Source organism: Bombina bombina, chromosome 1, assembly GCF_027579735.1.
Source record: "Bombina bombina isolate aBomBom1 chromosome 1, aBomBom1.pri, whole genome shotgun sequence".
Taxonomy (NCBI): Eukaryota; Metazoa; Chordata; class Amphibia; order Anura; family Bombinatoridae; genus Bombina; species Bombina bombina.
In genome coordinates, this window is record NC_069499.1 from 875,724,271 (window position 1) to 875,747,813 (window position 23,543).

Below are 23,543 nucleotides of genomic sequence, written 5' to 3' on the forward strand. Positions count from 1 at the left end.
ATCATATTTGTTTGAGCCATAGCATTTTGCCTTCTCTTTTAATTTCATTAATTTCTACTTTCATAATAATATTAGTCAAATTAATATACTAATAATTTGTGTACATATTCATATATAATTTGTGTATTCATATTCATTAGTACCTTGTTGTACTACCTTCCTTTTACTAAAGTTCAAGTAGTATTAGTAGTAGTGCTGTACTGTGCCACTAACGGGTTAAATTAAGCACTAGACATGTGCGTTTCGTTCCGAATTTAAATTTGGACAAATTTGTCAAATTCGGAGATTCGGATCGATTCAAATTTCCGAATTACCGTAGCACCGAATCTAACAAATAAATCTGAATAAGTTTGGATTTATTCGTAACATTCGGATGGCCATGGACTAATCACAATTACACTAATATTGTACTGTATATTAGGTTATATCACTTTGCTATGGGTTACACCTAATATTACAGTACATAATACTAGTCTAATACACAGCACATCCCACCTAACACATACCGAACTTCCGAATTTACGAATCGAATCTGAACCGAATACATTCGAATGTATGCGAATTTGAATCGATCCAAGAATGAAATTCGAAAACATCCGAATCGATCCGAAACGAACCGAAACAAATTTTTTCGACGCGCACAAGTCTATTAAGCACTTGTATTAAGTAAAAGTTACAGCAATAACTTAAATGGATATAAAACCCAAACATTTTCTTTTGTGACAGAGCATACAATTTTAAAAAAAAAACTTTCCAATTTATTTCTGTTAGCAATTTTGCTTCATTCCCATGGTATTCTTTGTTGAAGGGAGAACTACATGGCAGAAAATAGTGCTGCCATCTAGTGGTCTTGCAAATGGAGAAGATTCTTGCAAAACTGATGCCATATAGTGCTCCGGTCGCATGCACAATCCTGCACTTGCATCTCTGCTTTTTAATAGAAGATATCAAGAGAACGAATAAAATTTGATAATAGAAGTAAATTAGAAAGTTGTTTAAAATTGTATGCGCTATCTAAATAATGGAAGAAAAAAATTGGGGGTTCATGTCCCTTTAACTATACAAAATGTTTAATTCCTTAGATAGAGTTAAAAAACATAATTACTGACTGAAAATAATCTCACAACTTATTAATCGCTGTCAGCATGTATTGAGTGGGCAGTATTACCACTGTATTTCCACTGAGAAAGGGAGCCATAAACAAAGATTATGATAACAATAATTACTTTATTACAGGATGTTAGTTACAAGCATAAAAACAACAAGTTATATGTAGCTTATTATATTTTGCAGGAATAACTCTGTACTCTGGAAATCACAATGATTGATCAGTCCTGCAATCAGGGAATTCATGACACCGATATATGGTCCCCATAACAGCTCTAACAGGATGGCACACCTACAAAGCAGGGCTGCCACCAGGAGGTGGAGCCAGGGTACCATTAGTGCCTTAAAATGATATCTTGGTTTGGGGCCCCCACTTAACACCGCCGACCACCACTGTCTGCCTCAATGCACATGTGTCTGGCCGGATAATTATGAATTGCTACCTGAGTGGTATGCCAGAATGCAAATTTAGGATGAATGATAAGATAAGGCAAAGGAACGGCTGATGAGATGGGTAAGATGGGCAAACAATCCACTGCCATAAATGACTGTACATTCCACCAGTGTGTCCATTTTAGCAAGTTTGACTCTGAGCGTAGATTTAGTTTCATACCTCAAGATGGAGCGTTTGAGCTGATAAGGCACCTTACCACAAAATACATAATTTTGCCATTCCGTGTTATTCCTCTTGTGCATGAAGTGGGTCGCACAAAACTGGAGGGTAAGGTGTTTATTAAATAAAATTTTAAGTCCTCCTTGCTCGTATAGAAAACTTAGGTTCATATACAAACTCCTCTTAATACCAGTGGGGTACAAGCCATCTGCATAAATAGCAAAGCAAAGTGCAAGGCCAGCGAAAATGGAATTGTTTGGAAGATAAAGCGCATGGCTGGGATGAATGGATCTCAGATCAGTGCTGAGATTGAGCTTCTGACAAATAATGATAAGAAAAATGGGATCGACCACCAATTTTCATGAACTTTAAAGTTACATTTGCTCTGTCCAGCCTCAAGGTTTGATACCTGAAGGTGTTTAAGTCAAAACTGAACTACAGCGACCATGATGTGATTAAATGGGTTCGCTATATTGGACACAGTGGAATCTATGAAAAACGGTGTTGAAGAATTAAATCTCTGAAAGTGAAAGGAACAGCCTCCTTCATTAATTGAAGATAGAAAAAAGACAAGGGGTACCTCATAGTGTAACCATGTGGGAAGAAACGGACAATATAAAGTAAGAAAATTACTCACAATATGTGTATGCACCTTGTATGCGTCAGGTGCTAATGGGCAGGCTGACCTTTGTAGCAGTCAGCACGCTGATGTCTCGGCATCTCCCTGGAGCAGTCTACCGGTCTCTGTCATTGGCGTTTGAGGTGGAGCCGGAATCAGGTTCGGAAAACTGTTGCCATGAGTGTGATTTCTTTCAATCAGATACTCCAGGAAACGCAGTGGTTACAAACCATCAGGCATGCACACTTGTTAAAACTGATTGGACGGGCTCCCACACCTGCTTGTGTGACCTGTGTGGTCCTGTGACTTCTCACTAATATATATGTGCTCCTTGTGCTGTGATTGCTGTTTTTCTTTATGATGGTCATTATATGCCTAATAAACAGTGTAGAACTGAAAAAAATATACTTACTTGTTACAGAAAGGGACATCTGTTGCAGTGGTGTTGTGGTGGCAGCCATATAAAGTGGCATACATTTAGTTTAAACTACTGCACTGACAGCTCATGATGACTGGTATAAATAAAGGGATCATTTGTAGCATTGTGCCTTTGTGTGTCTCTGAGTGTGTGTGAATGCCAATTTGTGTGTATGTGTGTCTGTATTTTTCTGTGGGTGTCTGTAAGAACGTGTGTATATGCAGGTGTCTTATGTATGTGTTTCTGTGGGTGTGGGTGTTTATGTGGGTATGTGTCTGTGTGTGTTTTTGTGAGTGTGTGTGTTTGTGCCTCTGTGTGTGACTCTGTGAGAGTGTGTCTGAGTTTGTGGGTGTCTGTGTGACTGTGTGTCTGCGTGTAAGTGTGTCTGTGGGTGTGGTATGTGTCTGTGTGACTGTGTGTCTGCGTGTAAGTTTTTCTGTGGGTGTGGTGTGTGTCTGTGTGACTGTGTGTCTGCGTGTAAGTGTTTCTGTGGGTGTGGTGTCTGAGTGTGTGTTTTTGTGGGTGTTTGTGTGTATTAGTGTTTCTGTGTTTGGTTTTGTTGGTGTCTGTGGGGTATATTTATTATTGTGTGGACGGACATGATACGATGTAGCTTAGTGTCTTAGGACAGCTGCTTCATAACTTCCGCTTCAGGCGGAACTGAAGCGGAGTGGGTTGGAACCAGCATCCGCTGCTTCATAAATCGACCCCTGTGTGTGTATCTTTGTGTATGTGTGTTTATGTGGTTATCTCTCTGTGACTGTGGTTCTGTGATTGTGTCTGTGTGTATGTTTTTGTAGGTTTTTCTGTGAGTGTGTGTGTGAGTGTTTTACAAACCAATATTACCTTTCCCCATTCTTAAAGACCAGAACTTCCTCTATTATGGCACAATGTCTAAATTTTTCTTAAAAAAAAAATTACCATGAAAAAGTTGTTTCTAGAACAATTTGATACTTGAAAATAATTTTCTGTTGAAGGTAGCATTGGCTACAGCAGAGACATTCATATGTGTGCTTTGGCTGGGGTCAGCTCAGAAGATTATGCTACCTGGGTCCAGAAACAAATAACCCACCCAAACACACACTTTTTTCACTGCAATCTAAGCCAGGGGTCTCATACTCAAATTACCTGGGGGCCAATAAACAAGTTTTCTTCTCCCATGGGGGCCGCTTGCAACTCTTTCATTGCAGATCAGGAAAGTAGCAACCTTATTAATCTCCACAAATAAAGAATCACTTGTCCACCTTTTGAAATCTCCTCTGTTAATCAGCATAAACTTTTCTTTTAGATTTAAAAACTGAATTTATAATACTTATGGAGTATTACTGGGTAAGAGAAGGTTGTCCCCTGCCAAATATAATTTGCTATTTGTTTACTTTCTTTCTTTACAGCACTTTGTACAATGGAAGCTAAGAAGATAATATATATATATATATATATATATATATATATATATATATATATATATATATATATATATATAACTGTATATTATTTTTTGTTATAAATTAATTAATACAAAATAAAAAGAAAAACAGTTTGCCTCTTCTCCTGCTTACCTTTTTTGCAGGGTAGGGGCTAAATTTCTGGTGGTCCAATGAGGGGTTAAAACCATTAAAAATGAATCCCTGGTAGTCTGGTGGGGGAAGGATTAGTCTGTACCTCTGGCTGGTGCAAACCATACTAATCTCTCCTTCCGGCCGACGCTCAGTGATAAGAGCTGCTTTTTGACTCACGCTGTGCGCTGGCACCACGAGGGAGCAGTTTTGCAGGCTGCATCCAAAAGAGGTGCAGAGCACACTGCTCCTCTACCAGACCACCAGGGATTAATTTTTTTTTAAAAATTTACCCCTCGTTGGACCTCATTTTATTTAAAACATTGCCAGTTTGGGTGAGGGGTTATCCTCCAAACTCGATTAAGAATGATATCAGGAAAGCTGCCAGCCTCAGGAGATCTGATTTATTACAAGGAAGACAGACTTGACTTTTGTAACTGTCATGGTTAAGGCCTCTTTAACAGAATAGAGCCCAATGGCAAGGGGAGCAGAAAGTGGGAAGATTGCATAGCAATAGATTGGAGACTCAAATATATGCAACAGCCCTGTTTATTAGGACAAAGTTACACAGGCAAATAGCAAGTAATGTCCTGATAACATTGGGAAACAAGAAAAAGGTACACGTAAGAGTTAACTAAAGCAAAATGTACAAACCAGTATAGCTGATGTTCAGGTGCAAGTTCAGACAGACAAAAGCCAAGCACTGAAATGCCCATTTCGGGGGCAGGGACTGTTGTTTTCACTTCTGGGCCAAGCAAAGGGAATGCCCGCTCCTGCGCCAAGCAAAAGGGGAGTGCCCACTTATGGGCCAAGGAAAAGGGAATTGCCCACTTCTGGGCCAAACAAAAGCAATGTCCACGCCTGGGACAAGCAAAGGGGAGTGTCTGCATCTGGGACAAGCAAGGAATACAAGGGTGCTGAATACAAGCTGCAAGAAGAAGCAAATGTAGTGCTGAAGACAGGACAAACAAATAGGCATAGCAGGCAGTAAGGTACTGAAGCTGGGAAACTGCAACAGGTAAAGTCCAAGAAATAGTACTAACTGTGCCAAATACAGAGACAAGGTCATGCCAGTCCAATATTCCAAGGTAATTAGCAAGTATCCAAACTTAGGCAATGTCACAAGCAGGAAATCCAGCAACAAGCAGAAACAGGAAATTTCTCTAATGCTAGAGCAAGGAATAAGGGCATAGGCTGCTCAATGTGTAGTCAGAGAGCACTTTGTTTGGCTAGCATCCAGAGGGGATGGAGCTGGGAGACACACAAACTGATGATAATATTCTTCCACCAACCACTGTAAGTAATCATCCTATAGTGGCACAAACAGAGCAAGCCAGACTCTGAACCTGGAATCCTTGGTTCTATTCCAGGAAGGGCACAGTGAGGGAAGTCACCAGCAGCTTCCCCACTGTGCAGTTTGTATTTTAGCACAAACAGAGTTTATGGAATCCTGAGAGTAACACAATATAAATAATTGAGGAATCAGATCCATAAGATGGACTATGTAATTAATTAAGTTAAGCATCCATGTGGGATAGCATATGTAGGTGAGACTACTAGAAGGGTCTGTGATCATATCCTGGAGCATAAGACTCATAATTGGAATAAGAATGTAGGAGATCATGTGGCATATCATTGCATACAGGCCGGACACCAGTGAACTATAAACCAGTGGAGATTACAGTATTTGATCATACCCCCAGGTCTAGGAGAAGTGGTTATAGAGAACACCTTATGAGGCAGGAGACACTTTGGATGGTAAATTTAGTCTGATAACTTAATCTTAACATAATCTTTGTGTCCCAATAATACTAAATACTAATAGTGTGAATGCAAAGGGCTAGATTACAATTGGAGCACTCATTTATTGCACACCCGCAAACGGGCAAATTTTCCATTGCATGTGGCTGGTTATTGCTACAGTGAGCTTGCGGTAGCAATTAGCATTCAGAAAACTAAGCAGAGATCAGATCTCTGGTTAATTTTCTAAAATTGCCCCAAATGCCCTAAAAATAGAGGTTATTATAGTTTTTTTATTAAAACAAAAGTAGAATTTTTTTTAAAAAAAACTGCTCTAGGCAGTTTTAAGCGGTTAAAAGCCGCGAGTGTGGGGTGTTAGGAAAAAAAATGGCACTGAAAAGTGCCTTTACATTGCAGTCTATGGAAACTGTGTGTTCCCTTTAAACATATATGTACGTATATAATCATAAAATATATATTTAACATTTGCAGCCATCGCTGTGCTAGTTGCGTGAGGTTCTCATGCCATGTGTCATGGCATGAGAATGAGTCTCCCATTGGAGCCTATAGAGTGCAATGCTTCCCAGCAATGCGAACGCGAGTGTGCTCTGGTATTACTCAGTGGAGCGCTAATATCGATTTCATGATACAAAGGTGACATGATTTACTAGCACAAAAAATATACTTGCTCATAGTAGCAATGCACAGGTCTCTGTGTACGCTGAGACCGATATAGGGGGTTGTAGGACTTGAAAAGTTAATAAAGACTGTATATGAAGCCTAAATCTGCTTTGACCATAGTACAATGTTCATTTTGTAATTGGTTTAGAGCAGTTGTAGTTCTAAATATTTAATAAGAACCATCACTTATCTTTATAACATTATATATATATATATATATATATATATAAAACACATGCACAACATGTTCTCACACTATGCCCACAACAAAGTTGCTGTAAGGTCAGTCAGTTGCCAGTATATTACATCATGGTGGAATGCGGCAGCGCTGACTCCGTTGCATCATAATGATTTGAACAGAAACTGGTTGCATTTCATTTGTGTCTATAAGAGCATGAACGTGCGCTTCCTGTGCAACAACTACAAACTAGTGGTAACTTGAAAATGATAAGCAGTATTGATAAACCTGTGTTGGGGGCAAACAAGAAAATGGAAAAAGTATTAAGAGTGACCAATAACAGATTGTCACTTGAAGTAGGTAATTCCCTATGCTTGTATGGTTACTATAGTACAGCTATATTTTATGTGTATACAAGCTTTAAACAATTATTTTCAAGTGCTTTCAACTTTTGATTGGATAAATTAATTTGGCTAAAATTTGAAAACATTTCAACTAGGAATGACAACATTTTTTAAAAAGAAAATAAGGGAGTAAATAGGCAGTAAAACACTTTTTTTTTTACAATTTGATACAAATTGGTACAACAAGCTTCTTCATAATGATCATTTTTATTCACACAGTATAGCTCACTGGTTTTCAAACCTGTCCTCAGGCCTCTCTAAGAGGATATCTGAATAGGTGAAATAATCAGCTGATTAGTAAACCTGGTGATTTTACCTGGACTGGTAGTGGGAGCGAACTACATTGAGTTTAAAGGCGAGATTGGGCTGGCTGTGAGTAGAAAAAAAGAAAACACAGAGGCGCCAAACATGGCCTAGTATAGCCAGATACCAGATATAACAATTAACAGGGTAGCAATTGGATACTCACAAAGGAGACGCACCCAATGGTGCTATTGAAGCAGACTGGAGCCTCTCAGTGGTCCAGCTCACTGATGTGTCTCACGTATCAGTTGTGGTCCTTGGTGATGGTGATTAACAGGTTCCTTATTTAAATCATGAAAGTTGTTTTTTTTTTTTTTTTTTTTTTTTTTTTTTACTTGACAGTCCCTTTAATAAGCTCCTTTGTCCATAGTGATGTACAGGGGGTCTGATCATTCAGTTGTCCATCACCCCCTTTCCAATCCTGCATTAGTATTACTTATGACTGATGATAGGGACAGTCAGTCAGGCACTAAATGCTGAAAGTCACTTGGGCTTAGAACCTCTGGCAGCCACAAGTGCTCAAAAGCTGCTTCCACTGCTTGATAAATGGGGACCTGACAAATCTTTGTACAGCCACGGAGAACAAAACTATAAACTTATTGCAAATAGATCAATCAAACAGTGTAACATATCTCAGCCTAATGTCACTATCCCTTTAAGAAATCCTTTTCTGACTGCTGCATTTGGGCAGTATTCACATTCAGCCTGCCTGCCTGATTAATCATTCATGCACCTGATTACCTCAGCCTCTTTTTAAGCCTTCTCAGGTCTAATGTGCCTTGCATTAACATTGAAGTTGTGATCCTGAACAGAGGTCTGTGACTGTTTCCTGCATGAACTTAGCAACTATTCCAAGATACAGCATTTCCTATTACCTATGCAAAATATCATCAAACCGCAAGTATCAAAAATATCTCCATTCTGTTTCCTGGACACAGCTACTTAACAATCTCTGAACTTTATTATAATTCAACTATGCTTTTGCTTACCATCACTCTCTAATTACAACAGCATCTTACTCAGAACTTTATAAATATTTCTCTGCTACAAGTTGTCATTGCTGAAATATCCTGCTGCAAATATGTTAACATATTCTGAACTCTGCATCTATGTGTTCAATTAAAAGCTTTCCTGTGATTCTCCAATATATGTTCAAACAGTAATTAATGCCTTAAACTTAACTTTCACCTGTGCTGCTCTGCTAATTACTGACATACAGCTCATTATAATAATATGTACTGTGAACCTGCAATAAACCAAGTTTGCATCTAAATGCACAAACAATAATTAATGCCTAAACTTGCAGCTTGTCTAAGTACCTGTGCAGCTGTGCTTTAACTCTGACATACAGCTTTATATAATATTATGTACTGTGAACCTGCAACAATCCTTAGTTTGCATCTAAGTGTCAAAGTTTCACCAGATTACTCTGAAGCCTGATCATTCCACTTTGCTATATTTCTCTCTCATTGAATCCTGCAGTTACTTCTATTAACTAACTATAAGTCACAGTGAACTCAGAATATATTGTATACAAATGTTGCACTCTCCATTTATTCTACAATAACTTCTAGCAACTATGAATCACAGAATATCATCTATCCACGTCCAGGATACTCTTCCCCGGGTCAGGGGTCGGTGTCTTCAAATCCCTACCACTGCCCCGAGGGTCTGTTTCCTGAGCGCATGTACACCGGATCATGACAGAATGTTAATGCCTAAAAAAGGGATCCGCAGTGGTAGTGGATGCACCGACCCTCAAAGGAAAATAAAAAATTACAACATAACTCAGACCCAAGCAATCCCTAAAGGAAAAACAGAAGATTTTCAAACTTTAAAAAATTTAAAGACACAGTACTCCCATTCTAGACAATCCTCTACTCATGTTCGTGGTTACCATTTTGGTGAAACTGATCCTGAATCTGACTATGAAAATGAAGAGGATTTAACCATAGCTTCAGCAGAAAAAATTCAGGCTTTCAAAGATTTAAAGAGACAGAACCACTTTTCTAAAATGTCATCTGTTCTTCATGTTCGTGATTACCATTTTGGTGAAACTGATTCTGAATCTGACTATGAAAATGAAGAGAATATATCCATAGATTCAGCAGAAAAAAATCAGATCTTTAAAGATTTAAAGAGACAGAACCACTTTTCTAGAATTTCATCTGTTCCTCATGTTTGTGATTCCTATCCTGATGATACTGATTCTGAGTCTGTATATGTCAACAAGGAGGATGACTTCACAGATCCAGCTGAATTGGCATTAGACTGGTATGAGCGCAACTTTAATTCGCCACAAACTCAGACAAGACCTCAACCTATTTGCTATAATGACATCCTTGGTTGTTATATTTACAACATGGATGATACAGACAGCTCCCATCATGAAACCTCTCATGGAAATACTGATATTACCATGGATTCGTTAGATTGGACAGATTCAGAGCTGGAAGAAAGGACATCTGGTTTACAGACTGCTGTTAGGAGTAAAGGTCCGCTCAACTACTATGCTGATTTATCACATCAGAATTATGCATCCAGTGATGAAGAGGATTTCTGTTCTCAACCTTACTACAAGCCACAATGGCAGCAACCTAAGAAGCCTCATACTGGGAAGAAATCTAAGCTCTCTAAGAAAAAGAAGAAGAAGAAGAAAATCCTTCTGCCCACAGAAAATCAGAAGTGCAAAGAGGAAACTCAGCCTGATTCCCCTGTTTTAGATTCTGTTGTACCAGACCCTCTCTTGCCTCCTGACACTGTCAACACCGAGCTGGATGATGTCTATAGTCACTATCAGTCTCTTCTTAAAGCATCTAATGGTATCTCTTCTCAGACTCTACAACAACTACAAAAACTGTTTCCAACTATTGAATTCTTGCATCCCTCTCATGATGCCTCAATACCTGTAAACCCTGTGCTAGAAGCAAAAGATAATTCTGTTCCAGATATACAACCTTTCAGTTTACCAGAGATAATCCCTGGAGAATTTAGCTCTGATATTCAAACTCAAATAAGCATGCCTGCTGAACTCCAGATAACTTCTCAGTCAGAATCTTGTGTCACAATTCCTCCACATCTACCTGAGTGTGGCATATTGCAGTACACTTCACCTTCTCAAAATTCTTCTGTTATTGCATCTAAGAAATTGTTTCCCTTGGGAGATACTTTGCATCAACCTACATTTTCTACTACATCAGTTTCCTGTACAGGAATTCCTGATACTCAATCCTGTGAGGACAACTTTGAACCAAGTTTGCAAGTGGACATTCTTGAACCTGAAACTTGTACAAAAGTTCTTCAAGAAGATTCCCCTGTGCCCATTCCTGTTCCTGTTTTCCATGATTATACTACTAAACCTGACATCAAGGTGGACTCTCCTGTTTTTGACCCTGGTATGGGAATTCCTTTGTTTAACCCAGAAATGGGTGTAATAATACTTGATCCTGAAGATAGCCATGCCCTCTACTCAGAAGCGAGTATGGTTCTTGGCTCTAAAGTGGGTCTTGTTAATTCTTCGTTTATGAACCCTGAAGAAAGCCTTGCCCTCTGCTCAGAAGAGAGTATGGTTCCTGGCTCTAAAGTGGGTTCTTTTTCTTTCTCTATAGTTGAACCTTGCCCTGGCATGGGCATTCCTTCACCTGATCCTACTGAGGATATGACTGAACCTTGCCCAGATGTGGGTATTCCTGAACCTTACCCTGGTGTGGACATTCATATACCTATTCTTAGTGAGAACACTTTTGATTCTGAATCCAGTAAGGAGACATTTCATTTTGAATTAGAAGATGGCAAGAACTGGACAAATCTTGCACTCTACACTCCTATCTCCTATTTTGAAGAAAGCCCTGCTATTGCGTTAGAAGTGGCTATAGCTTTTTCTTTTGGAGTATATCTAATCCTCAGCCAAGAGGTTAATTCTGAGGATACTCAAATCTCTGACCCAAAGGTGGTTAATCTGGTTATCAATCCAGAATGCTGCATCTCTATTTCTGAAGCTGAGGAAAGCCTTTTCATATCTCTAGGACTGGCTGCCTTTTCATTGGCTATATACATGGTCATCTATCATGAAGAACATCCACCTGTCTACCCTCAGAATGATTCTGTGGTAGGAAGCTCATTGTATGTTACGTTCATGCATTCTCACGATGACTACAAAAAAGTTGACTTCAAGTTTTGCTCTCATCTTTGTCAAGATCTTTTGATACCTGAATTACATGGCCTTTACTTCGTCATTCAACTTTTTCAAGAGATCTCCAACCCTCCTTTCTTGATTTCCGATTGGACTCACTACCTCCATACACCTACTACCGATTCTCCGTATCAATTTTGTTCTCTCTCCTTTTGGATTGTATTGGGCGCCCGGAGGTCGCCTTTAAGGAGGGGAATCTGTAACATATCTCAGCCTAATGTCACTATCCCTTTAAGAAATCCTTTTCTGACTGCTGCATTTGGGCAGTATTCACATTCAGCCTGCCTGCCTGATTAATCATTCATGCACCTGATTACCTCAGCCTCTTTTTAAGCCTTCTCAGGTCTAATGTGCCTTGCATTAACATTGAAGTTGTGATCCTGAACAGAGGTCTGTGACTGTTTCCTGCATGAACTTAGCAACTATTCCAAGATACAGCATTTCCTATTACCTATGCAAAATATCATCAAACCGCAAGTATCAAAAATATCTCCATTCTGTTTCCTGGACACAGCTACTTAACAATCTCTGAACTTTATTATAATTCAACTATGCTTTTGCTTACCATCACTCTCTAATTACAACAGCATCTTACTCAGAACTTTATAAATATTTCTCTGCTACAAGTTGTCATTGCTGAAATATCCTGCTGCAAATATGTTAACATATTCTGAACTCTGCATCTATGTGTTCAATTAAAAGCTTTCCTGTGATTCTCCAATATATGTTCAAACAGTAATTAATGCCTTAAACTTAACTTTCACCTGTGCTGCTCTGCTAATTACTGACATACAGCTCATTATAATAATATGTACTGTGAACCTGCAATAAACCAAGTTTGCATCTAAATGCACAAACAATAATTAATGCCTAAACTTGCAGCTTGTCTAAGTACCTGTGCAGCTGTGCTTTAACTCTGACATACAGCTTTATATAATATTATGTACTGTGAACCTGCAACAATCCTTAGTTTGCATCTAAGTGTCAAAGTTTCACCAGATTACTCTGAAGCCTGATCATTCCACTTTGCTATATTTCTCTCTCATTGAATCCTGCAGTTACTTCTATTAACTAACTATAAGTCACAGTGAACTCAGAATATATTGTATACAAATGTTGCACTCTCCATTTATTCTACAATAACTTCTAGCAACTATGAATCACAGAATATCATCTATCCACGTCCAGGATACTCTTCCCCGGGTCAGGGGTCGGTGTCTTCAAATCCCTACCACTGCCCCGAGGGTCTGTTTCCTGAGCGCATGTACACCGGATCATGACAAACAGGTAGCTGAGAGCTGCCATCTTTGTTTTTCTTCTACTGGATTGAGGGATTTTGGCAGCAACTGCTTAGCATTTCACATATGTGCTTGACTGTCAAATTAAATAAACTAACTAAAGTATTACATTTTTGTAATATTTTTCTAATGTTTGTAAATATTTTTTTATTTTTTGTAACTTAGTTCTTTTTTATTTTTTGTACTTTAGTTAGTTTATTTAATTGTATTTATTTGTAGGTATTGTATTTAATTAATTTATTGATAGTGTAGTGTTAGGTTTAATTGTAGGCAATTGTAGGTATTTTATTTAATTAATTTATTGATAGTGTAGTGTTAGGTTTAATTGTAACTTAGGTTAGGATTTATTTTACAGGTAATTTTGTAATTATTTTAACTAGGTAACTATTAAATAGTTATTAACTATTTAATAGCTATTGTACCTGGTTAAAATAAATACAAAGTTGCCTGTAAAATAAATATTAATCCTAAAATAGCTACAATATAATTATAATTTATATTGTAGCTATATTCGGGTTTATTTTACAGGTAAGTATTTAGCTTTAAATAGGAATAATTTATTTAATAAGAGTTAATTTATTTCGTTAGATTTAAATTATATTTAATTTAGGGGGGTGCTAGTGTTAGGGTTAGACGTAGCTTTAGGGGTTAATACATTTATTATAGTAGCGGTGAGGTCCAGTCGGCAGATTAGGAGTTAATTATTGTAGGTAGGTGGAGGCGACGTTGGGGGCGGCAGATTAGGGGTTAATAAATATAATATAGGGGTCGGCGGTGTTAGGGGCAGCAGATTAGGGGTACATAGGGATAACGTAGGTTGCGGCGGTGTATGGAGCGGCAGATTAGGGGTTAAAAAAAATATGCAGGTGTCAGCGATAGCGGGGGCGGCAGATTAGGGGTTAATAAGTGTAAGGTTAGGGGTGTTTAGACTCGGGGTACATGTTAGAGTGTTTGGTGCAGACTTAGGAAGTTTTTCCCCATAGGAAACAATGGGGCTGCGTTAGGCGCTAAACGCTGCTTTTTTGCAGGTGTTAGGTTTTTTTTCAGCTCAAACAGCCCCATTGTTTCCCATGGGGGAATCATGCACGAGCACGTTTTTTAAGCTGGCCGTGTCCGTAAGCACCGCTGGTATTGAGAGTTGCAGTGGCGGTAAATATGCTATACGCTCCCTTTTTGGAGCCTAACGCAGCCCTTCTGTGAACTCTAAATAACAGCGGTATTTAAAAGGTGCGGGAGAAAAAAAGCCAGCGTTAGCTACGCGGGTCGTTACTGACAAAACCCTAAATCTAGCCGTTAGCTTTAGGGGTTAATACATTTATTATAGTAGCAGTGAGGTCCGGTCGTGAAGATTAGGGGTTAATAAGTGTAAGGTTAGGGGTGTTTAGACTTGGGGTACATGTTAGGGTGTTAGGTGCAGACTTAGGAAGTGTTTCCCCATAGAAAACAATGGGGCTGCGTTAGGAGCTGAACGCTGCTTTTTTGCAGGTGTTAGGTTTTTTTCCAGCTCAAAATGCCCCATTGTTTTCTATGGGGGAATCGTGCACGAGCACATTTTTTAAGCTGGCCGCGTCCGTAAGCACTGCTGTTATTGAGAGTTGCAGTGGCGGTAAATATGCTATACGCTCCCTTTTTGGAGCCTAACGCAGCCCTTCTGTGAACTCTAAATACCAGCGGTATTTAAAAGGTGCGGGAGAAAAAAAGCCAGCGTTAGCTACACGGGTCGTTACCAACAAAACTCTAAATCTAGCCGTATGTGTTTAACCCCTTTTTATAAAAAAAAAAACATCCAGACTTTCATAGACTATTCTCAATATGTGGTTATAATCATTTTGGTAGTTAATGACTGAGGTTACCAGAACATAGCTATTAATATAACAACTAAAAAAAATTCTTATAAAATGGAAAGAAATTATGAGCAGAATCATTTGCATTTTTGTTCATGTATGTGCACTTGACATTGTTGTAATATGTCATTAAAGGGTCATTATGATGAAAAAAATGACATGCTCGCATTAATGACACGTTACAACAATGATAAATGGACATGAAACTTAATTATTTTCTTTCATTATTCAGATAGAGCATATTTTTTAACAACTTTCCAATTTACTTCTATTATCAATTTTACTTTGTTCTCTTGGTATTCTTTGTTAATATAGCTGCAATGCACTACTGGGAGCTAGCGGTACACATTGGTAATAAGCCATGTGAGAAGAGTCATATATGTGCAGCCACCAATCAGCAGCTAGCCCCCAGCTCCTGAGCCTACCTAAGTATGCAAATAATAGAAGTAATTTAGACAGTTGCTTAAAATTGTATTTTCTATTTTAATCATGAAGGAAAAGTTTCGGTTTCATGTCCCTTTAAGTTCACAATTTCTAGGACCAAGCAAACCAGTTAGTATTCAATTTTTAATTTGATTAGATAAGATATCAAAGTGACGTGCTAAAGACATTTGTAGACTAAACAAAAACAAGAAAAATTAAAAGAGCTACTCTAGTGGCACTATAGATATGTATAGATCACTCCGGTGGAGTTGAAAACTGAACAAAACTTCCTCGTAATTTGCTCCTTAACATACAGAGAAAAAAACCCAAAGAGACAAAGGGGCCGATTTATCAAAGCATCAATCTCGGCGCATTAGCTGGAGTCAATACGCTCGCCAGACATTGCTGACACGAATCTACATACGACGGCCTTATTTATTAAAAAGTCTGTCAAAAACACACGCGTCAAGTACGGCGCGATGAGCATCGAACTGTTGATAAATAAGAGTCATTGATGTTGCGGATATTCTGTTTTTTCCAACTTTATTTATACCACTTCATTACTGTCCATGAACAAGCACATTTCTCTCAAGTTAATGTTTTATTTTTCATCTGTTAATGTCCAAGAAATAGATAGATTTATACCTGAACAAACAATATTATCTCATAGGAAGTTATATTTCTATTTATTTTTTATACAAAAAATCTGATTTATGATATTTCCACATAAATTAATGTGTATTTGTATTTCTAGAAATCATGATATGCCTATCTCATGTTTTTTTCTTTTTATTAAATTATTATTAATGCTAGAATTTGTACATATATCTTTTCACATACTTGTGTGTATATATATATATATATATATATGTCAGAAATATTTTGCAAACATATTTACATGTTCCTAAAATTCCTAATTTTGTTCTAAATAATGTTGTCTTTCAGATCTCTGTGTATCTAAAAGACAAAATTGTATATAGTGTAAATATAAAATTATTCTGAGCAAGAATAATTGCGAATATAACATGTAATCAGGATATCATATGTATTTATTTGCAATCATGGATCTTTTAAGAGTTGGGCCAGTTTTCTCTCTGCACCTGTGTAAACCTTCCTAATTGCAGTCTAGTTTTAAACACCACCCCTACACAGGTGTTAAAAAATGGGCTGGCATTTAAGATGACATTTCTTAATAACAATGAAATTCAAGAGAAGGGAGAAAAACACTGAAAATAGCATGACAGTAAAGAGGTGATTTTAATTTCTGCTGTATCTGATTCATGGTAGTTTAATGTTAAGTAGACTATCTCTTTGAGCTATCAACTTAAGACTATATTGAATCAAACATCATTCGATTATTAAAATCATTGACAAAAATATTACACTGTGTGGCCTAATTTCATCATCAATGTTTATCTTTAACACTAATTTAACATATACATACTTTCAAAGTATAATACACAATGTAACAAATGGCACTTACAAGTTCTGATGAGTGATCAATGACTCAAGTATAGAGCAATTTGGTTCATTAGTGATAGTAGAAAATGTATATTTCAATCAGATTGGCTGATTTAATTAATCACATGATTATGCATTTACCAATAAGAAGTTGTGGAAAACGTTACTAGTTTGTGGGTTGTTTAGGATTTTGAGTATTGCGTCAAATTTGGTGCGAAGTGGAGAATGGGACTTGTATTACATGCGTTTAACATGGTGCAAATAGGTTTACCCAAAAAAGGAAGTTAGCTATATTATGTAATGTATTTATTTCATTTTTATCCCTATATCTACTAGTGCACCAAATTTGAAGCAATACTTTGCATCAAATTTGAAGCAATAATATTGTCCCCTTGCTTTGTAATGAGAGACAAAAATGTAACATAATCTATAAGTAGGGTAACATCTCCCTACTTGATTTTATTTAGTAATAAGGGCTAAACAAAATCAACTTAAAAGGACATGAAACACATATTTTGCCTTATGATTTAGAAAGAGTATGCAATTTTAATAAAGTTTCTAATATACTTTTATTATCTAATATGCTTCATTGTCTTGCAGCATCGAACATAACCTTTCTGTGTTTTCAGACTCCCCTTGATTTCTTTGGCATTCGCGGCCTCAAGGGTGGCGGTTTGAACGCTGCGTACGCTGCGTCGGAATAGACGTGAGCGTATCTGCTGAATGTTTGATAAATAGGCAAGAGGTACAAATAGAGTCGAATGTGACGGCGAATGATCAGTATTCTACTCAAATAACACAAGCATCGATCTGCGTAGGATTGATATTGCGGGAGCGTATATTACGTCACACTTTTAACATTTGACGATCTTGATGCTTTACGAACACACAAACCAAGCCGCTGCAGATGCGGAAGTACTGACGTCACCGGGGGAACAGAGATGGAACGATCCAAACAACTGCAGGTAACAGGGGTGCTTGCTGTTATTTTAGTGCTGCTGTATACACTTTTGTTACAGATATTGACGCTTTGTTAACTACGGCGGATCAGCTTTGTGCCAGCGTATTATCAGTTGAAGCATTCATAAATCGGCCCCATGGAATGTAAACAAAGGCTTAAATGTATTTAATAAGAAAACACCAATGCATACAGTACAAATACTACTTACAGAAACACATAAAAAGTATTGTCTCATAATAAGTCCTCCTATATCAAGAGTCTCCACTCATCCATGCATTTGGTGTCCCTGCTGCCCAGTAGAACACCACTAGAAATCAGTGCAATCATCTGTATACACTGTAAGCCCCGGAGATGCTTGAAAGGTGCACAGGTTTCTGCAGTGCAACACCTTGTCGGTGTGTACTTTTCAAGTATCCAAGTGGGAGGACGAATGGAGACTTTTCCTGATTGAGCACTTATCTTTCTTTTGTCCTTTTGTGAAAAGCACAATTGGGATGAAAGAGGCTGCTCCCAGGTAGTGACGTGAAAAGAACAAGCTACTGAGCCTTTCGTTGTTCCTTGTTTAGTGTTTCTCTTTCTTTGTATACATGCATTTTGACCCTGAGGAGGGTTTTCCTAAGGGTGATGGGGGAACTAGACATGGATTATCTACCCATCATGCCTAGAAGGATATGGCTGCACCTCACTGACAAGGCCCACAGATGGCTGAAATGATAGTCTGGGGTTGCTATGTTCCCCATTCTGAAATGGATTGTCTGGTATTTTGTGGCTGGACCATCATTTTTAGCCAGGATCAGACTGATATACTTCATGAAAGTTTACCTTTGCAAAAAGCACAATTGGGCTAAAAGAGGCTGGTCCCAGGTGGTGATAAACAAAAACATATGAGAAGCGCCATATAAATTCACTTAAATTCTCCAAATAAATAAAGTAAACTAAACATATATGTATGTGTATATAGACTCTGTTCAAAGAGTGTCTTTCATGTCACCAAATAGTTACAGCTCTGTTAGTATTAACCAGAAAAAAGAATATAATGAACAGACAAATATTTAAAAAAATGTATTACATATAATACTTAGTCCCAATAGATTAACTTGATCTTCAAATGAGTAAACTCAATCCTCAAATGCTGCTCCTTCTCAGCCCTCTGCTGTTTCCTCCCAGGCTCAAAAAGATATGTGTAACAATTTAATTTGTAGAAAAGAATAAATGGAGCGCAAAAGAAGATCTAAGTGCAGAGTTAAAAGTACATTATATTTCATCACATAAAAAACATAATTTATGCTTACCTGATAAATTTATTTCTCTTGTAGTGTATCCAGTCCACGGATCATCCATTACTTATGGAATATATTCTCCTTCCCAACAGGAAGCTGCAAGAGTCCACCCACAGCAAAGCTGCTATATAGCTCCTCCCCTAACTGCCATATTCAGTCATTCGACCGAAAACATGCAGAGAAAGGAAAAACCATAGGGTGCAGTGGTGACTGTAGTTCAAATGAAAAAATTACCTGCCTTAAAGTGACAGGGCGGGCCGTGGACTGGATACACTACAAGAGAAATAAATTTATCAGGTAAGCATAAATTATGTTTTCTCTTGTTAAGTGTATCCAGTCCACGGATCATCCATTACTTATGGAATACCAATACCAAAGCTAAAGTACACGGATGATGGGAGGGACAAGGCAGGTACTTAAACGGAAGTTACCACTGCCTGTAAAAAACCCTTTCTCCCAAAAATAGCCTCCGAAGAAGCAAGGTATCAAATTTGTTAAATTTGAAAAGTATTAAGCGCAGACCAAGACTCCGTCTTGTAAATCTGTTCAACAGAAGCCACATTTAAAAAAGGCCCAAGTGAAAACCACAGCTCTAGTAGAATGAGCTGTAATCCCTTCAGGAGGCTGCTGTCCAGCAGTCTCATAAGCTAAATGAATTATGCTTTTTAACCAAAAAGACAGAGAGGCTGCTGAAGTCTTTTGACCTCTCCTCTGTCCAGAATAGACAACAAACAAGGTGAACGTTTGATGAAAACTGTAGTAGCTTGTAAGTAAAACTTTAAAGCACAAACCACGTCCAATATTGTGTAATAGACGTTCCTTCTTTGAGGAAGGATTAGGATACAAGCATGGAACAACTATCTCTTGAGTGATGTACTTGTTAGATACCACCTTAGGAAAAAACCCAGGTTGGTACGCAGGACTACCTTATCCGTACGAAGGACCAGATAAGGAGAATCACATTGTAACACAGATAACTTGGAGACTCTACGAGTCGAGGAATTAGCTACCCAAAAGGAACTTTCCAAGATAAAGATTGATATCTATGGAACAAAAAAGGTTCAAACGGAACTTCTTGAAGAACCTTAAGAATCAGGTTTAAGCTCCATGGCGGAGCAACAGTTTTAAACACAGGCTTGGATCTAACCAAAGCCTGACCAAATGCCTGAACGTCTAGAATACCTGCCAGACGCTTGTGCAAAAAAATAGACCGAGTAAAAATCTGTCCCCTTTTAAGGAATTAGCTGACAACCCTTTTCTCAAAAACATCTTGGAGAAAAGATAATATCCTGGGAATCCAGACTTTACTCCATGAGTAACCCTTGGATTCATAACAATCAGATATTTACACCATATCTATGTTCAATTTTCCTAGAGACAGGCTTTCATGTCTGTATTAAGGTATCAATGACTGACTCGGAGAAGCCATGCTTTGATAACATCAAGCGTTCAGTCTCCAGGCAGTCCATCTCAGATTGATTCTATTTAGATGGTTGAAAGGACCCTGAGGTAGAGGGACCTGTCTCTGAAGCAGAGACCGTGATGGAAAGGATGACATGTCCACCAGATCTGCATACCAGGTCCTGCGTGGCTACGCAGGCGCTGTCAAAAACACCAAAGCCCTCTCCTGCTTGGTCTTGACCTCCGGAGGAAATCCCACTCCCCCGGAAGAAAAGTCTGACGACTTAGAAAATCCACCTCCCAGTTCTCAACACCTGGGATATGGATAGCTGATAGACAAGAGTGAGTCTCTGTCCAGTGAATTATTGTAAGACTTCTAACATCGCTAGGGAACTTCTGTTCCCCCTTGATGGCTGATGTAAGCCACAGTCGTGTATATTGTCCGACTGAGTATGATGTACCTCAGAGTTGCTAACTGAGGCCAAGTCTGAAGAGCATGGAATATCACTCCCAGTTCCAGAATATTTATTAGAAGGAGGGTCTCCTCCTAAGTCCACTATCCCTGAGCCTTCAGGGAGTTCCAGACTGCATCCCAACCTAAAAGGCTGGCATCTATTGTAACAATTGTCCCATCTGACCTGCGGAAGGTCATACCCTTGGACAGATGGACCCGACATAGTCACCAGAGAAGAGAATCTCTGGTCTCTTGGTCCAGGTTTAACAGGGGGACAAATCTGTGTAATCCCCATTCCTCTGACTGAGCATGCATAGTTGCAGCGGTCTGAAATGTAGACGTGCAAACGGTACTATGTCCCTTGCCGCTACCATTAAGCCGATTTCATTCATGTACTGAGCCACCGAAGGGGGCGGATGGGATGAAAAAAAAAAAAAACACGGCAGAAATTTAGAAACTTTGACAACCTGGATTCCGTCAGGTAAATTTTCATTTCTACAGAATCTATCAGAGTCCCTAGGAGGGAAACCCTTGAGATTGGGGATAGAGAACTCTTTCCTTGTTCACTTTCCACCCATGTGATCTCAGAAATGCGAGTACTACGTCCGTATGAGACTGGGCAATTTGGATGTTTGACGCCTGTATCAGGATGTCGTCTAAATAAGGGGCCACTTCTATGCCCCGCGGTCTAAGGACCGCCAAAGCGACCCCAGAACCTCCATAAAGATTCTTGGGGCTGTAGATATCCCAAAGGAAAGAGCTACAAACTGGTAATGCCTGTCTAGAAAGGCAAACCTGAAAAACGATGGTGATCTTTATGCATCACAATGTGAGGATAAGCATCCTTCAAATCCATTGTAGTCCTCTATTGACTCTCCTGGATCATAGTTAAGATGGTACGAATAGTTTCCATCTTAAATGACGGAATTCTGAGGAATTTGTTTAAGATCTTTAGATCCAAAATAGGTCTGAAGGTTCCCTCTCCTTGGGAACCACAAACAGATTTGAGTAAAAACTCTGTCCCTGTTCCTCTCTTGGAACTGGATGGATCTCGTACACAATGTAAGAATGCCTCCTTCTTTATCTGGTTTGCAGATAATTGTGAAAGGCGAAATCTCCCCTTTTTTGGGGGGGGAATCTTTGAAATCCAGAAGATATCTCTGGGATATAAATTCCAATGCCTAGGGATCCTGGGCATCTCTTGCCCACGCCTGGGCGAAGAATGAAAGTCTGCCCCCTATAGGATCCGTTACCGGGGGGTCCGTTCCTTCATGCTGCCTTAGAGGCAGCAGCAGGCTCCTTGGCCTGCTTATCTTTGTTCCAGGTCCGATTGTCTCCAGACCGCCTTGGACTGAGCAAAAATTCCCTCTTGTTTTGCCTTAGAGGAAGAGGATGCCACACCTGCCCTGAAGTTTTTAAAAGGTACGAAAAATAGACTTTTTTTTTTTTTTTTGATTTAGACCTATTCTGAGGAAGGGCATGACCTTTTCCTCCAGTGATATAAGCAATAATCTCCTTCAAACCAGGCCCGAATAGGGTCTGCCCCTTGAAGGGAAGTTAAGTAGCTTATTTATTAAAGTCACGACAGCTGACCATGATATAAGCCATAGCGCTCTGCGCGCCAGTATAGTAAAAAACAGAATTCTTAGCCGTTAGTCTAGTCAAATGAACAAGGCATCAGAAAAACAAAGGAATTGGCTAGCATAAGCTTGTCAAATATATTCATCCAATGGAGTCGCTTAACTGTAAAGCCTCATCAAGAGACTCAACCCAGAACGCCGCAGCAGCAGTGACAGAAGCAATGTATGCAAGGGGCTGCAGGATAAAACCCTGTTGAATAAACATTTTTTATCCATTGGATCTAAAAAGCACAACTGTCCTCGTCAGAGGTAGTGGTACGCTTAGCTAGAGTAGAAACTCTTCTCTCCACCTTAGGAACTGTCTGCCAGAAGTCCCGTGTGGTGGCAACTATTAGAAAACATTCTTCTAAAAAATAGGAGGGGAAGAGAACGGCACACCTGGTCTATCCCATTCCTTATTAAAAAAAATTTTTAGTAAACCTCTTTAGGTATTGGAAAAACATCAGTACACACCGGCACTGCATATTATTTATCCAGTCTACACAATTTCTCTGGCCCTGCGATTGTACACATTCATTCAGAGCAGCCAAAGCCTCCCTGAGCAACAAGTGGAGGTTCTCAAGCATAAATTTTAAATGTAGAAATATCAGAATCAGGTTAAATCATCTTCCCTGAGTCAAAAAAAAAAAAAAATCACCCACAGACTAAGCATATTGTGAGGTAGTATCATACATGGTTCTTAAAGCGTCTGTATGCTCTGTATCTACCCCCAGAGCTAACTGCTTTCCTTTAATTTCAGGTAGTCTGACTAATACTGCTGCCAGAATATTATTCACCACCTTTGCCATGTCTTGTAAAATAAACGCTATGGGCGCCCTTGATGTACTTGGCGCCATTTGAGCGTGAGTCCCTGAAGCGGGAGTCGAAGGGTCTGACACGTGGGGAGAGTTAGTCGGCATAACTTTCCCCTCGACAGAATCCCCTGGTAAAGAAACGCTATGGGTGCCCTTGATGTACTTGGCGCCATTTG

At 38.9% G+C, this 23,543-nt stretch overlaps 1 pseudogene; it reads left to right on the plus strand.

Moving 5' to 3' along the window:
* Positions 1-1,508: 1,508 nt before the first annotated feature.
* LOC128661467 (AP-2 complex subunit mu-like) lies at positions 1,509-2,228 on the plus strand (annotated as a pseudogene).
* Positions 2,229-23,543: the final 21,315 nt, after the last annotated feature.